Source organism: Balaenoptera musculus, chromosome 10, assembly GCF_009873245.2.
Source record: "Balaenoptera musculus isolate JJ_BM4_2016_0621 chromosome 10, mBalMus1.pri.v3, whole genome shotgun sequence".
NCBI lineage: Eukaryota > Metazoa > Chordata > Mammalia > Artiodactyla > Balaenopteridae > Balaenoptera > Balaenoptera musculus.
The window spans coordinates 26,287,678-26,303,385 of record NC_045794.1 but is presented as its reverse complement, the minus strand read 5'-3'; positions in this window follow the sequence as shown (position 1 = coordinate 26,303,385).

Sequence of the window (15,708 nt, the reverse complement as noted above, 5' to 3'; positions counted from 1 at the left end):
GAATCAAAAAAATTAAGTTCTACAAATCATGGTCCCACTCTAATAAAAGAAGCTATAGCATTCACGAAGAAAGAATGAGATGTTTTGAAAAAGCTATATTTAGTGAATAAAAAGATCTCGAAAATAAAAATCAGATAGAAATTAAAAAATCAATAGATAGAAATTTAAAAAATCAGTAGATGTCACAAAATAGTTGTATGACTTTGCGGATGTTATTCAACTTCTCTGTGTCTTACTTTCCCTTTCTATAAAATGGGGATAACAACAGTAACTAACTCATAGGGTTGTCATGAGTATTAAATGATTTAGTACATGAAATGAGTACACAGTTACTGCTACATTATTTTTTCACTTGCTTTTTACCATATTTTAGCAGAGCAGTTATCAGTTTATTAGTTTTACCATGCAAATAAGCTTATTTGAATAATTGCTTCTTTTAAATTTATTGGCTTCTTAGAAAAAATTAGCCTATATAAACAACATGGAAAAGCATGTTATTAACTCAAAAGTACTTTTAAAACTAAACTGGTAGTAATTATTTCTAAGAAAAAGAGGACAATGGGAAATTCATGAAGCCTATTGTCAGCTGCTTTTTCTTTTTTTTTTTTAATTCAAAGATTTAAATACAGTTCAAAACAGCATGGTTTGTTCATTTCAGCTCCTTCATTGTCAAACCTGGGGCAGGGACAGATTTCCAGTTTCTCTGCCTTTGTCTGTGGTGACCAAGGTATAAAAGTATTTGCTGTATCAAACTTTAAACTTCAGATTATCCTTATTTTTCTTAATCTTGACAGATCTGGCACCCTTTCACCTGTCTGTGAGCACAAAGTCCTTGATTTCCTCAGTTTTATGGGGCACAAAGGAGAGTGCTTAGGCCAACCAACCCCAGAGTAGGAGGAAACAAGAAGATGGAAAAAAGCTATTGTCAGCTGTTTTGATCCCTTAACTCCAAGTGGCAGTTTGGGAGTTGAAATCCATTCATTTTTCGAAAACTATGTACTCAGCCCCTATTACCATGTGTCAGGCACTATACTAGGTGCTAGTATTTGTTTTTTTCATAATTGCACTTTAAGAAATATAAAAATAACTGTCTGAAAAGTTTTTTTTTAAGAAGGATTGTAAATTAAAGGTGAGGAAATGTCTCAGAAAATAGAACAAAAAGACAAAGCGATGGAAAATAGGAAAGCAAATATATGAAAATTAGAATATCAGCCCAAGAGACACAATATCTGAATGATAGGAGTTCCATGGAGAAACAAACAAACAAGTAAAGAGGAGGAAGTTATTGGAGAAATAATTTTTTAAAATTTCTCAAAGTTGAGTTTCTGATTGATGGGGCCCACTGAGTGCACCAGGCCACCTCACCTTGAAATTTCAGAACCCTGGGATAAAAAGAGGTTGGGAAAAGCTTCCAGGTTGAAAAAAGTCACCCATAAAGGATTCAAAATCATAATGGCATTGGCTACTCAACAGCAACACTGAAAACTGGAAGACAGTAGAACAATGTCTTTGAGAGAAAAAACTATCAGCTTGGAATTATAAAGTTGGCACTCTATCAATCACATGTGAGGACAGGGTAAGTTTTAATCTCCAGTAGCTGAGTTACAGGAAAGTAACTGAAGAAAAGGAATAATATAAGATCCAGGAAATAGGAAATCCACCCCCAAAAAAGAGGCAAAGAGAATTCCCAGATGATGGTGAAGGTAAACCTCCGATAGCAGCACCTGAGAGCCTGCAGCACAGATTGGAGCAGCTTAGAAAGCTTTGAGGGAGGTGTCTCCAGGAAAACGAATCCTAAGGTACCCGAAGTGCTGACATGTACTGAGATAGAGACAGCTGGGTGAAAGTTTAGGGATGATATAGTGATTGAAAATTAAATGATGTCACCAAAGAAAAAGTAAAACACACGTTTCTTTTGTTTGCCTAGAAAACTAGACAAACAAAAACATTAGGCAATTTAAAATTCCAAAGAAAGCACACACGTGTACAAGTGTACATATAGTGCACTACATGTAATTAATCCACTACATGGCTCAACTGTGCCCAGCACACAGTGCTTAATAAGTTGTAGCTATATAGAATGTGTTAAGTGATGTACTAGAGAAATGTATAAAGTTGCACTATTTTTAAAACATTTTATATTTTTATTTATTTGGCTGCGTTGGGTCTTAGTTGTGGCATGCAGGATCTTTTGTTGCGGTGCTCGGGCACTTCGTTGCAGTGCGTGGGTTTCTCTAGTTGCAGCGCACAGGATTCTCTCTAGTTGTAGCACACAGGCTTCTCTCTAGTTGTGGCACACGGGCTCCAGAACATGTGGACTCAGTAGTTGCGGCACACGGGCTCTCTAGTTGTGGTGCGTGGGCTTAGTTGCCCCGTGGTATGTGGGATCTTAGTTCCCGGACCAGGGATTGAACCTGTGTCCCCTGCATTGGAAGGCAGATTCTTAACCACTGGACCACAAAGTCCCCATAAAGTTGCACTACTGAAAATAGAACTTAATTCTGTCCAGAGGAGACAGGAACGCTTTCCTAGTAGTAGAAAGCCACCACTGGGCCCAGGTGGCTGAATAGAGTTTGACAGGTGACAAGTGGGAAGGACATTCCAGGTGGAGAAAAGTTATAAGCTATAACACAGAGGTTTGAAAATTCATTGTGTGTTAAGAAAATGTGAGCCAAGGATTTATATTCTTCTGTGCTGACTTTCAACTCCATAAGTTATAGACAAACCATTACAAACATTTAAAAACTCAGCGAGTATTGTTCCCATGAACTCTTCCTGAGGAATATACTAGAAAATTAGCTTCAGATAATCAAAGACTAAAGAGACCTTGACATAAAGACTGCGCATTGATCATTAACAGCTCTATATCACACAAAAAGAGATGATCAGATGTTATCTACTTTCTGTTGAAAGAGCATGGCATCACCTGTGAAGCAGCAGTGTCGTGACAACTGAACCTAAATCTAATCATAATGGAGACCCTAGAGAGGTGGAGACTATTTGAGAGAAAGGTGAGAGAAAATTTGGAAGCACCCAGATGCCCGGTTCCATGAGGAGAAGGAAGGAATAGTGGGAGTCGTGAGTGAGCCTTCTAGTGTTGGTCACCTTATAGTATTTAACCCCAAACTTCCTATCTTTAGGCTGGTGACACCCTATGATGTCTCCTATGATCTCTGAACCACACAATTTTGTTTGGCCTTAATTTGGGCTCTCAGGTGCAGAAGACTAAATTATCATACAGCCCAATTCCAGCACATTATCATCGTTAGTCTGTGTAAGGTCCTTCTCTTGTTTTATTTATTTTTTATTTATTTATTTTTTTAAAATTTTATTTATGGCTGTGTTGGGTCTTCGTTTCTGTGCGAGGGCTTTCTCTAGTTGTGGCAAGCGGGGGCCACTCTTCATCGCGGTGCACGGGCCTCTCACCATCGCGGCCTCTCTTGTTGCGGAGCACAGGCTCCAGACGCGCAGGCTCAGTAATTGTGGCTCACGGGCCCAGTTGCTCCGTGGCATGTGGGATCTTCCCAGACCAGGACTTGAACCCGTGTGCCCTGCATTGGCAAGCAGATTCTCAACCACTGCGCCACCAGGGAAGCCCTATTTATTCCCTCTTAATGTCATTTCCCACTTGCATCTCCTTCCCCTCCTATAGGAAAGCATTCTAATCCATTTAATGTGGTTCTATTTGTATTGTTCTTACAAAATATGTATTTTTGTTTATAAAAAACGTGCATCTTATACATCTTAGTCTTGAGTGCTATGCTTTCAGTCCAGCCGTGTTTCTTTTTTAAAAAATTATTTATTTATTTATTTATTTATTTTTGGCTGTGTTGGGTCTTCGTTTCTGTGCGAGGGCTTTCTCCAGTTGCGGCAAGTGGGGGCCACTCTTCATCGCGGTGCGCGGGCCTCTCACTATCGTGGCCTCTCTTGTTGCGGAGCACAGGCTCCAGACGCACAGGCTCAGTAGTTGTGGCCCACGGGCCCAGTTGCTCCGCGGCATGTGGGATCCTCCTGGACCAGGGCTCGAACCCGTGTCCCCTGCATCGGCAGGCAGACTCTCAACCACTGTGCCACCAGGGAAGCCCTCAGCCGTGTTTCAATGTGCACATCTGATCTGTTGCTTCTAATTGCTACATAGCTCTCCATGTGTGCATCTAGCACATTTTACTAATCAACTCTCCCAGTGATGGACACCCAGATTATCTCCCACTCACTGTGCCACAAATACTGTTACAATGAACATCTTTGTATATGCCCTTTTATGGACCTGAGATCATTTTGGCACTGGATGGAGTTTAAATATTGCCCAATGATCATTTAATGATAACAAGTTTTTAAGGAATGTTGCCAGGCACTGTTTTAGGTTCTAGGCATACAAGATAGACAAGGTCCTTGATCTCAAATAGCTTACATTCTAGGGTAAAGAAACTGAATAAGCAAATTTTTACTGGTAGTAAAAAGCATTATGCAGAAAACTAAAACTGTGTGATGTGCTAATGTCAGGGTGGCTACTTAGGTAGATAAGAATGAACACTAGAGCTAAGACCTGAATGACAAGATAAAGTCAACTAAATGAAGAGTTGGGTTAGGAGCCTTCTAGGCAGAGAGCGTGGCAAGTGTAAGGGCCCTTAGGAGGGAATAACCTTGACATACAGGAACAGCAGCAAGAAGGCCCAGTGTAGGTAGATTATAGAGGATGAGGAGGAGTGTGGTGGAAGATAAGAATTAGGTATTGCTGCATTAACAATATTACTACAAGTTTATCAGCTTAAAATGACACCATTTCTGTGAATCAGGAATCCAGGCACAGCGTTACTGGACCTTCTGCAAAGCTGCAGTCAAGGTATTGGCAAGGGCTGGGTTCTCATCCAAGGCTCATCTGAGGATTTACTTCCAAGCTAATGAAGTTGTTGAAATAACTCAGTTCCTTTTAGGCTGTTGGACTGAGGGCCTCCATTTCTTGCTAGCTGTCAGCTGAAGGCTGCCCTCAGTTCCTTGCCTTGAGGACCTTCCCTACATGGTTGCTTGCTTCCTCAAATCCAACAAAGGAGAGAGTCTCCTAGCAAGATGGGTTACAATCTTATGAAATGTTATTAGTGAAGTGACACTCCATCATCTTTGCTGTATCCTGTTGAGTAAAAACATGTCCAGGTCCTATCTACTCAAGGGGAGAAGATTACACAAGGCATGAATACCAGGCAGACACCATGGGGGCCACCTTAGAGTCTGCCAGCACAATAAGGTAAGAGAGGTTTTGGCAGGGGGTGATTAATATCATGAGGGCTGTTATAAGTATGGATTTTTTTCCTAAGATTTAAAATTCTCAAATATTCCTCTGCTTCAGGGTCTTGGATAAACTGTAGTGGGGTCAGCAGGGAAACAAGAAATCCAGACGAGGCTGTTGCTATATACTAGATAGGAAATGATAGTGGCCTGGCTTACGTGATAGAATATATAGAAAGAAGTGGGTAGAATTGAGATATACCTTGGAAGTAGAGTTGACAGCACTTGCATGTAATTTATTATATGCCTGTTCACAGACAAACTAAGTAAGTTTGCCTAAGTTCACAAACTCTTTCATTGAAAGAGCCAGAATTAGATCTGTGCCTCCATGGTTCTTAGTCCAGCTCTTTCTGCTATATTATTAGAGATGCCATGATATATATAGTACATACTCTCTCTACTAACTCCCATTTCCTACCCTCTACCTCTCACCTCCAAATTTTGCTTTTGACAAACAAACAAACAAACAAACAAAGCACAGTTTGCTTTGAAGAGGAGGCAGTGTTGCTGCATCTCTAAAAGTTGTTTTTGGAATTGGTAACATTAATATTGCAAGTGGTAGGCAGGAGTAGCAAGAGCAATGGTCTCAGAGGGGAGACTATGCCTATTCCAGTATTGCAAGAGGTTCTGTCTATTCTTATACGTAGCAACTCTTGTGATGCCTCCTTCTACACATTTATAGAAGTCTGGACTGCCTGAGCAATGCAAAGTATGGGAAAGGAGACTGTGCTGTCTTCTTGATTTGCACTCTGCTGAGATGTGGGGTTTCTGTCTAATGAACACTTTATGTAGTGCCCTTCCCTAGGCTGTTCTCAGGGTCAAGAACTCTCATGGAATGTGTTCTTCTAGTCTTCTAGAGCACACAATGCCATACGAGTAAAAACTGTTTTCATAGGAATAACTACCAACTATGGAGCCTTTATTATATGCCAGGGAATGTGCTAATACTTTACATCTATTCGTTCATTTAATCATCAAAACAAGCATGTGAATTATTATTCCATTTTATTTTTTATTTATTTATTTATTTTTTTCTCATCAGAAAAAAACATACTATTATTCTCATGGCCTCTCTTACGTCAAGCTTGTTCCCTCCACTTTCTACACTGATGTAGAATATACTCTTCTTTTTTAAAATAACAACTTTATTTTGATTATAATTCACATAGCATACAATTAACCCATTTAAAGTAAACAATTCAATGGCTTTTAGTATATTCAATAAGTTGTACAGCTATCACAACAATCAGTTTTAGAACTTTGTCATCATCCCTAAAAGAAACACTGTACCTATAAGTAGCCACTCCCTATTACCCCCAATTCCCTCAGCCCTTGGCAACCACAAATCTACTTTTCGTCTATAGATTTGCCTATTCTGGACATTTCATAAAAATGATTACATAGAATATGTGGTCTTTTGTGACTGGTTTATTTCATTTAACATGATGTTTTCAAGGCTCATCCATGTTGTAGCATATATCAATACTTCATTTCTTTTTATTGCTAAATAGTATTCCATTGCATAGATATACAATATTTTATTTTTTCTATTGTGAATAAGGCTGCTATAAACATTTGTGTATACTTGTTTTGTGTGTGTGACATACATTTTCATTTCTCTTGGGTATATACCCAGGAATGGAATTTCTGGGTCATATAACTCTATGTTTAAATTTAGAGGAACTGTGAAATTATTTCAAGGCAGCTGCACCATTTTACATTCCCAGTAGCAATGTATGAGGCTTCTAATTTCTTCACATCCTCACCCCAGCTCTTGTTGTTATGTCTTTTTTTTTTTTAAACTTTTGTATGGATATGTTAATATAAATGTTTCAGACATTACATGAAATTTCTAAAAATCTTATATTTGTATTTGTATGGAAATATGTATGGAAATATGTTAATATAAATGTTTCAGACATTACATGAAATTTCTAAAAATCTTATATTTGTATTTGTATGGAAATATGTATGGAAATATGTTAATATAAATGTTTCAGACATTACATGAAATTTCTAAAAATCTTATATGTTCTGGTATAATGTTATAAGTAATAATCCTAGTTATTACTTTAAAATGTATATCTCAGAAATAACTAATTTTCTTGTCAACTGCATTATTATGAACTTTCATCAAATCTTTAACCGTGGTCATTTTTAAGTCTTTTGTCATTTACAGACAGTTCTGGGTGTACTCTGATGATTTTGCAAATATGTTCCTATAAAAGGGTTTCAGCTTCAAGAAATTCATGGAAAAGACTCTGGACAAGTACAGGTTTCTGGTAACTGACTGTACTGCTGAACTGAATGAATAAGCATTTTCAGAACTCTAATGAAAAACTGATGAACTCATAAAAGTGCTAACAAAAGATCAAGATGAAAAAAAAATTAATTACATGGGACTGAGTGAACTGATGAGGATGAGTATAATTTTTGTGACTTTCTGTCTGAATTTAAAAAAAAAAAAAATCCCACAAGGACTCAGAGGCAAAGAATATACAAATCAATTTTCACTGCAAAGTAAAGGAGCTGTTACAGTGGAGGATTACTGGACTGAATGTCAATATTATGACATAGTATGAGTGTGTTTCATGTTTGGTAATTGCAATCATTGTTGCTTTTGTTGTGGTCATCCATGTACAATGCTTGGTGTCAGTCTATTTATGTCTTGTAAAAATAAAATACAGTGTGTGTGTGTGTAAAAAAAAAAAAAAAAAAAAACTTTTTAATAACGTAGTTTTGTTGATTAACAACGTTGTGTTTCAGGTGTACAGCAAAGTGATTCAGTTACACATATACATGTATCTATTCTTTTTCAAATTCTTTTCCCATTTAGGTTGTTACATAATATTGAACAGAGTTCCCTGTGCTACACAGCAGATCCCCGCTGGTCATCCATTTAAACAAAATTTTTTAAAAAAATTTTTGGCTGTGTTGGGTCTTTGTTGTTGTGGGCGGGCTTTCTCTAGTTGCAGTGAGCGGGGGCTAATCTTCATTACGGTGCGCAGGCATCTCATTGCGGTGGCTTCTCTTGTTGTGGAGCATGGACGGGTTCCAAGTGCCCGGGCTTCAGTATTTGTGGCTCGCAGGCTCAGTAGTTGTGGTGCACGGGCTTAGTTGCTCTGCAGCTTGTGGGACCTTCCCGGACCAGGGTTCCCCTGCATTGGCAGGCGGATTCTTAACCACTGCACCACCAGGGAAGCCCTGGTCATCCATTTTAAATTTAGCAGTGTGTACATGTCAATCCCAAACTCCGTAACTATCCCCCCCCAACCCTTCCCCCCTGGCAACCACAAGTTCGTTCTCCAAGTCTGTGAGTCTGCTTCTGTCCTGCAAACAAGCCCATTTGTATCATTTTTTTTTTTAGATTCTGCATATAAGCAATATCATATGATATTTCTCTTTCTCTGACTTACTTCACTTAGTATGTCTTACTTCACCTAGAGACTTACAATCTCTAGGTCCATCGTTGTTGCTGCAAATGGCATTATTTCATTCTTTTTAATGGCTGAGTAATATTCTATTGTATATATGTACCACATCTTCTTTATCCATTCCTCTGTCAATGGACATTTAGGTTGCTTCTACGTCTTGGCTATTGTAAATAGTGCTGCAATGAACATTGGGGTGCATGTATCCTTTCGGACGGTGTTTTTCTCTCGATATATGCCCAGGAGTGGGATTGAAGGATCATATGGTAGCTCTATTTTTAGTTTTTCAAGGAACCTCCATACTGTTCTCCATAGTGGCTGTATCAATTTACATTCCCACCAACAGTGCAAGAGGGTTCCCTTTTCTCCACACCCTCTCCAGCATTTGTTGTTTGTGGATTTTTTGATGATAACCATTCTGACTGGTGTGAGGTGATACGTCATTGTGGTTTTGATTTGCATTTCTCTAATAATTAGCAATGTTGAACATTTTTTCATGTGCCTCTTCTTTGGAGGAATGTCTATTTAGGTCTTCTGCCCATTTTGTGATTGGGTGTTTGTTTGGATGATATTAAGCCACATGAGCTGTTTGTAAATTTTGGAGACTAATCCTTTGTTGGTCACATAATTTGCAAATATTTTCTCCCATTGTGTGGGTTGTCTTTTGTTTTGTTTATAGTTTCCTTTTCTGTGCAAAAGCTTCTGAGTTAAATTAGGTCCCATTTGTTTATTTTTATTTCCGTTACTCTGGGAGATGGATCAAAAAAGATATTGCTGCAATTTATGTCAGAGAGTGTTCTGCCTATGTTTTCCTCTAAGAGTTTTGTAGTGTCCAGTCTCACATTTAGGTCTCTAATACATTTTGAGTTTATTTTTGTGTGTGGTGTTAAAGAATTTTCTAATTTCAGTTTTTTTCACATGTAGATGTCCAGTATTCCCAGCACTATTTATTGAAGAGACTGTCTTTCCTCCACTGTATATTCTTGCCTCCTTTGTCTTACACTAATTGACCATAGGTGTGTGGGTTTATTTCTGGGCTTTCTATCCTGTTCCATTGATCTATATTTCTGTTTTTGTGCCAGTACCATACTGTTTTGATGACTATAGCTTTGTAGTAGAGTGAAGTCAGGCAGCCTGATTCCTCCAGCTCCTTTTTTCTTTCTCAAGATTGCTTTGGCTATTCAGGGTCTTTTGTACCTCCAAACAAATTTTAAGATTTTTTGTTCTAGTTCTGTGAAAAATTCCATTGGTAACTTGATAGGGATTGCACTGAATCTGTAGATTGCCTTGGGTAGTATAGTCATTTTGACAATATTGATTCTTCCAATCCAAGAACATGGTATATCTTTCCATCTGTTTGTGTCATCTTCAATTTATTTCATCAGCATCTTATAGTTTTTGGGGTACAGGTCTTTTGTCTCCTTAGGTAGGTTTATTCCTAGGTATTTTATTCTTTTTGATGCAATGGTAAATGGGATTGTTTAATTTTATTTATTTATCTTTAATTTCTCTTTGTGATCTTTCATTGTTAGTGTATAGAAATGCAACAGAAATCTGTGTATTTATTTTGTAACCTGCAACTTCACCAAATTCATGGATGAGCTCTAGTAGCTTTCTGGTAGTGTCTTTAGGATTTCCTATGTATAGTATCATGTCATCTGAAAACAGTGACAGTTTAACTTTTTCTTTTCCAATTTGGATTCCTTTTATTTCTTTTTCTTTGATTGCCATAGCTAGGACTTCCAAAATTATGTCGAATAAAAGTGGTGAGAGTGAACATCCTTGTCTTGTTCCTGATCTTAGAGGAAATGCTTCCAGCTTTTCACTCTTGAGTATAATGTTAGCTGTAGGTTTGTCATATATGGCCTTTATTATGTTGAGGTATGTTTCCTCTATGTCCACTTTCTGGAGAGTTTTTTTTTTTTCAACCATAAATGGGTGTTGAATTTTGTTAAAAGCTTTTTCTGCATCTATTGAGATGATCATATGGTTTTTATTCTTCAATTTTTTGATGTGGTGTATCACACTGATTGATTTCTGGATATTGAAAAATCCTTGCATCCCTGGATTAAATCCCCCTTGATCGTTTTAATATATTGTTGGATTCGGATTACTAGTATTTTGTTGAGGATTTTTGCATCTATTTTCATCAGTGATATTGGCCTGTAATTTTCTTTTTTTGTGGTTCCTTTGTCTGGTTTCGGTATCAGGGTGATGGTGGCCTCGTAGAATGAGTTTGAGAGTTTTCCTTCCTCTGCAATTTTTTGGAAGAGTTTCAGAAGGATAGGTGTTAGCTCTTCTCAAAATGTTTGATAGAATTCACCTGTGAAGCCCTCTGGACTTCGTTGGGAGTTTTTAAATCACTGTTTCAATTTCAGTACTTGTGATTGGTCTGTTCATATTTTCTATTTCTTCGTGGTTTAGTCTTGGGAGATTGTAACTTTCTAAGAATTTGTCCATTTCTTCCAGGTTGTCCATTTTATTGGCATACAGTTGCTTGTAGTAGTCTCTTATGATCCTTTATATTTCTTTTTTTTTTTTTTTTTAAAGAAATTCACGTTCTTTTATTTATTTATTTATAACTGTGTTGAGTCTTCGTTTCTGTGTGAGGGCTTTCTCTAGTTGCGGCAAGTGGGGACCACTCTTCATCGCGGTGCGCGGGCCTCTCACCATCGCGGCCTCTCTTGTTGCGGAGCACAGGCTCCAGACGCGCAGGCTCAGTAATTGTGGCTCACGGGCCCAGTTGCTCCGTGGCATGTGGGATCTTCCCAGACCAGGGCTCGAACCCGTGTCCCCTGCATTGGCAGGCAGATTCTCAACCACTGCGCCACCAGGGAAGCCCGATCCTTTATATTTCTGTGGTGTCAGTTGTAACTTCTTTTTCATTTCTAATTTTATTGATTTGAGTCCTTTCCCTTTTCTTCTTGATGAGTCTGGCTAAAGGTTTATCAATTTTGTTTATCTTTTCAAAAAACCAGATTTTAGTTTCATTGACCTTTGCTATTGTTTTCTTTGTCTCTATTTCATTTATTTCTGCTCTGATCTTTATGATTTCTTTCCTTCTACTAACTTTAGGTTTTGTTTGTTTTTCTTTCTCTAGTTGCTTTAGGTGTAAGGTTAGGTTGTTTATTTGAGATTTATCTTGTTTCCTGAGGTAAGATTGTATTGCTATAAACTTCCCTCTTAGGACTGCTTTTGCTGCAGCACATAGGTTTTGGATCATTATGTGTTTGTTTTCTTTTGTCTCTAAGTATTTTTTTACTTCCTCTTTGATTTATTTAGCCTCCATGTGTTTGTGTTTTTCACAGTTTTTTTTTCTCGTAGTTGATTGCTAATTTCATAGCATTGTGGTCGGAAAAGATACTTGATATGATTTCAATTTTCTTAAATTTACTGAGGCTCGCTTTTTGGCCCAGCATGTGGTCAATCCCGGAAAATGTTCCATGTGCACATGAGAAGAATGTGTATTTTGCTGCTTTTGGATGGAATGTTCTTTAAATATTTGGTCTAACGTGTCATTTAAGGCCTGTGTTCCTCATTGATTTCCTGTCTGGATGATCTGTGCATTGATGGAAGTGAGGTGTTAAAGTCCTCCACTATTATTGTGTTACTGTTGATTTCTCCCTTTATGGCTGTTAGTATTTTCCTTATATAATGAGGTGCGCCTATGTTGGGTGTATATGTATTAAAGATTGTTATATCTTCTTCTTGGATTCATCCATCCATCATTATGTAGTGTCCCTCTTTGTCTCATATAACAGTCTTTATTTTACTTATTTATTTATTTTAACATCTTTATTGGAGTATAATTGCTTTACAATGCTCTGTTAGTTTCTGCTTTATAACAAGTGAATCAGCTATACATATACATATATCCCCATATCTCCTCCCTCTTGCATCTCCCTCCCACACTCCCCATCCCACCCCTCTAGGTGGTCAAAAAGCACCGAGCTGATCTCCCTGTGCTATGCAGCTGCTTCCCACTAGCTATCTATCTTACATTTGGTAGTATATATATAAGTCCATGCCACTCTCTCACTTCGTCCCAGCTTACTCTTCCCTCTCCCCGTGTCCTCAAGTCCATTATCTACATCTGTGTCTTTATTCCTGTTCTGCCCCTACGTTCTTTAGAACCTTTTTTTTTTTCTTTAGATTCCATATATATGTGTTACCATACAGTATTTGTCTTTCTCTTTCTGACTTACTTCACTCTGTATGACAGACTCTAGGTCCATTCAACTCACTACAAGTAACTCAATTTCGTTTCTTTCTATGGCTGAGTAATATTCCATTGTATATATGTGCCACATCTTCTTTATCCATTCATCTGTCGATGAACACTTAGGTTGCTTCCATGACCTGGCTACTGTAAATAGAGCGCAATGAACATTTTGGTACATGACTCTTTTTGAATTACGGTTTTCTCAGGGTATATGCCCAGTAGTGGGATTGCTGGGTCATATGGTAGTTCTATTTTTAGTTTTTTAAGGAACCTGCATACTGTTCTCCATAGTGGCTGTATCAATTTACATTCCCACCAACAGTGCAAGAGGTTTCCCTTTTCTCCACACCCTCTCCAGCATTTATTGTTTGTAGATTTTTTGATGATGGTAGTTCTCACTGGTGTGAGGTGATACCTCACTGTAGTTTTGATTTGCATTTCTCTAATGACTAGTAATGTGGAGGATTCTTTCATGTGTTTGTTGGCAACCTGTATATCTTCTTAGAAGAAATGTCTATTTAGGTCTTCTGCCCATTTTTGGATTGGGTTGTTTGTTTGTTTGATATTGAGTTGCATGAGCTACTTTTAAATTTTGGAGGTTAATCCTTTGTCAGTTGCTTCATTTGCAAATATTTTCTCCCATTCTGATGGTTGTCTTTTGGTCTTGTTTATGGTTTCCTATGCTGTGCAAAAGCTTTTAAGTTTCATTAGGTCCCATTTGTTTATTTTTGTTTTTATTTCCATTTCTCTAGGAGCTGGGTCAAAAAGGATCTTACTGTGATTTATGTCATAGAGTGCTCTGCCTATGTTTTCCTCTAAGAGTTTGATAGTGTCTGGCCTTACATTTAGGTCTTTAATCCATTTTGAGTTTATTTTTGTGTATGGTGTTAGGGAGTGTTCTAATTTCATTCTTTTACATGTAGCTGTCTAGTTTCCCCAGCACCACTTATTGAAGAGGCTGTCTTTTCTCCATTGTATATTCTTGCATCCTTTATAAAAAATAAGGTGACCATATGTGCCTGGGTTTATCTCTGGGCTTTCTATCCTGTTCCATTGATCTATATTTCTGTTTTTGTGCCAGTACCATACTGTCTTGATTACTGTATCTTTGTAGTATAGTCTGAAGTCCAGGAGCCTGATTCCTCCAGCTCCATTTTTCTTTCTCAAGATTGCTTTGGCTATTCGGGGTCTTTTGTATTTCCATACAAATTGTGAAATATTTTGTTCTAGTTCTGTGAGAAATGCCCTTGGTAGTTTGATAGGGATTGCATTGAATCTGTAGATTGCTTTGGGTAGAGTAGTCATTTTCACAATGTTGATTCTTCCAATCCAAGAACATGGTATATCTCTCCACATGCTTGTATCATCTTTAATTTCTTTCATCAGTGTCTTATAGCTTTCTGCATACAGGTCTTTTGTCTCCCTAGGAAGGTTTATTCCTAGGTATTTTATTCTTTTTGTTGCAATGGTAAATCAGAGTGTTTCCTTAATTTCTCTTTCAGATTTTTCATCATTAGTGTATAGGAATGCAAGAGATTTCTGTGCATTAATTTTGTATCCTGCTACTTTACCAAATTCATTGATTAGCTCTAGGAGTTTTCTGGTAGCATCTTTAGGATTCTCTATGTATAGTATCATGTCCTCTGCAAACAGTGATAGCTTTACTTCTTTTCCGATTTGGATTCCTTTTATTTCTTTTTCTTCTCTGATTGATGTGGCTAAAACTTCCAAAACTATGTTGAATACTAGTGGTGAGAGTGGACAACCTTGTCTTGTTCCTGATCTTAGTGGAAATGGTTTCAGTTTTTTACCATTGAGGAAGATGTTGGCTGTGGGTTTGTCATATATGGCCTTTATTATGTTGAGGTAAGTTCCCTCTATGCCTACTTTGTTGAGGGTTTTTATCATAAATGGATGTTGAATTTTGTTGAAAAATTTTTCTGCATCTATGGAGATGATCGTATGATTTTTCTCCTTCAATTTGTTAATATGGTGTATCACATTGATTGATTTGTAAATATCGAAGAATCCTTCCATCCTGGGATAAACCCCAATTGATCATGGTGTATGATCCTTTTAATGTGTTGTGGGATTCTGCTTGCTACTATTTTGTTGAGGATTTTTGCATGTATGTTCATCAGTGATATTGGTCTGTAGTTTTCTTTCTTTGTGACATCTTTGTCTGGTTTGGTATCAGGGTGATGGTGGCCTCGTAGAATGATTTTGGGAGTGCTCCTCTCTCTGCTATATTTTCGAAGAGTTTGAAAAGGATAGGTGTTAGCTCTTCTCTAAATGTTTGATAGAATTCGCCTGTGAAGACATCTGGTCCTAGACTTTTGTTTGTTGGAAGATTTTTAATAACAGTCTCAATTTCAGTGCTTGTGATTGGTCTGTTTATATTTTCTATTACTTCCTGGTTCAGTCATGGAAGGTTGTCCCTTTCTACGAATTCGTCCATTTCTTCCAGGTTGTCCATTTTATTGGCATATAGTTGTTTGAGGTAATCTCTCATGATCCTTTGTATTTCTGCAATGTCAGTTGTTACTTCTTTTTCATTTCTAATTCTATTGATTTGAGTCTTCTCCCTTTTTTTCTTGATGAGTCTGGCTAATGGTTTATCAATTTTGTTTATCTTGTCAAAGAACCAGCTTTTAGTTTTATTGATCTTTGCTATTGTTTCCTTCATTTCTTTTTCATTTATTTCTGCTCTGATCTTTATGATTTCTTTCCTTCTGCTAACTTTCGGGTTTTTTGTTCTTCTTTCTCTAATTG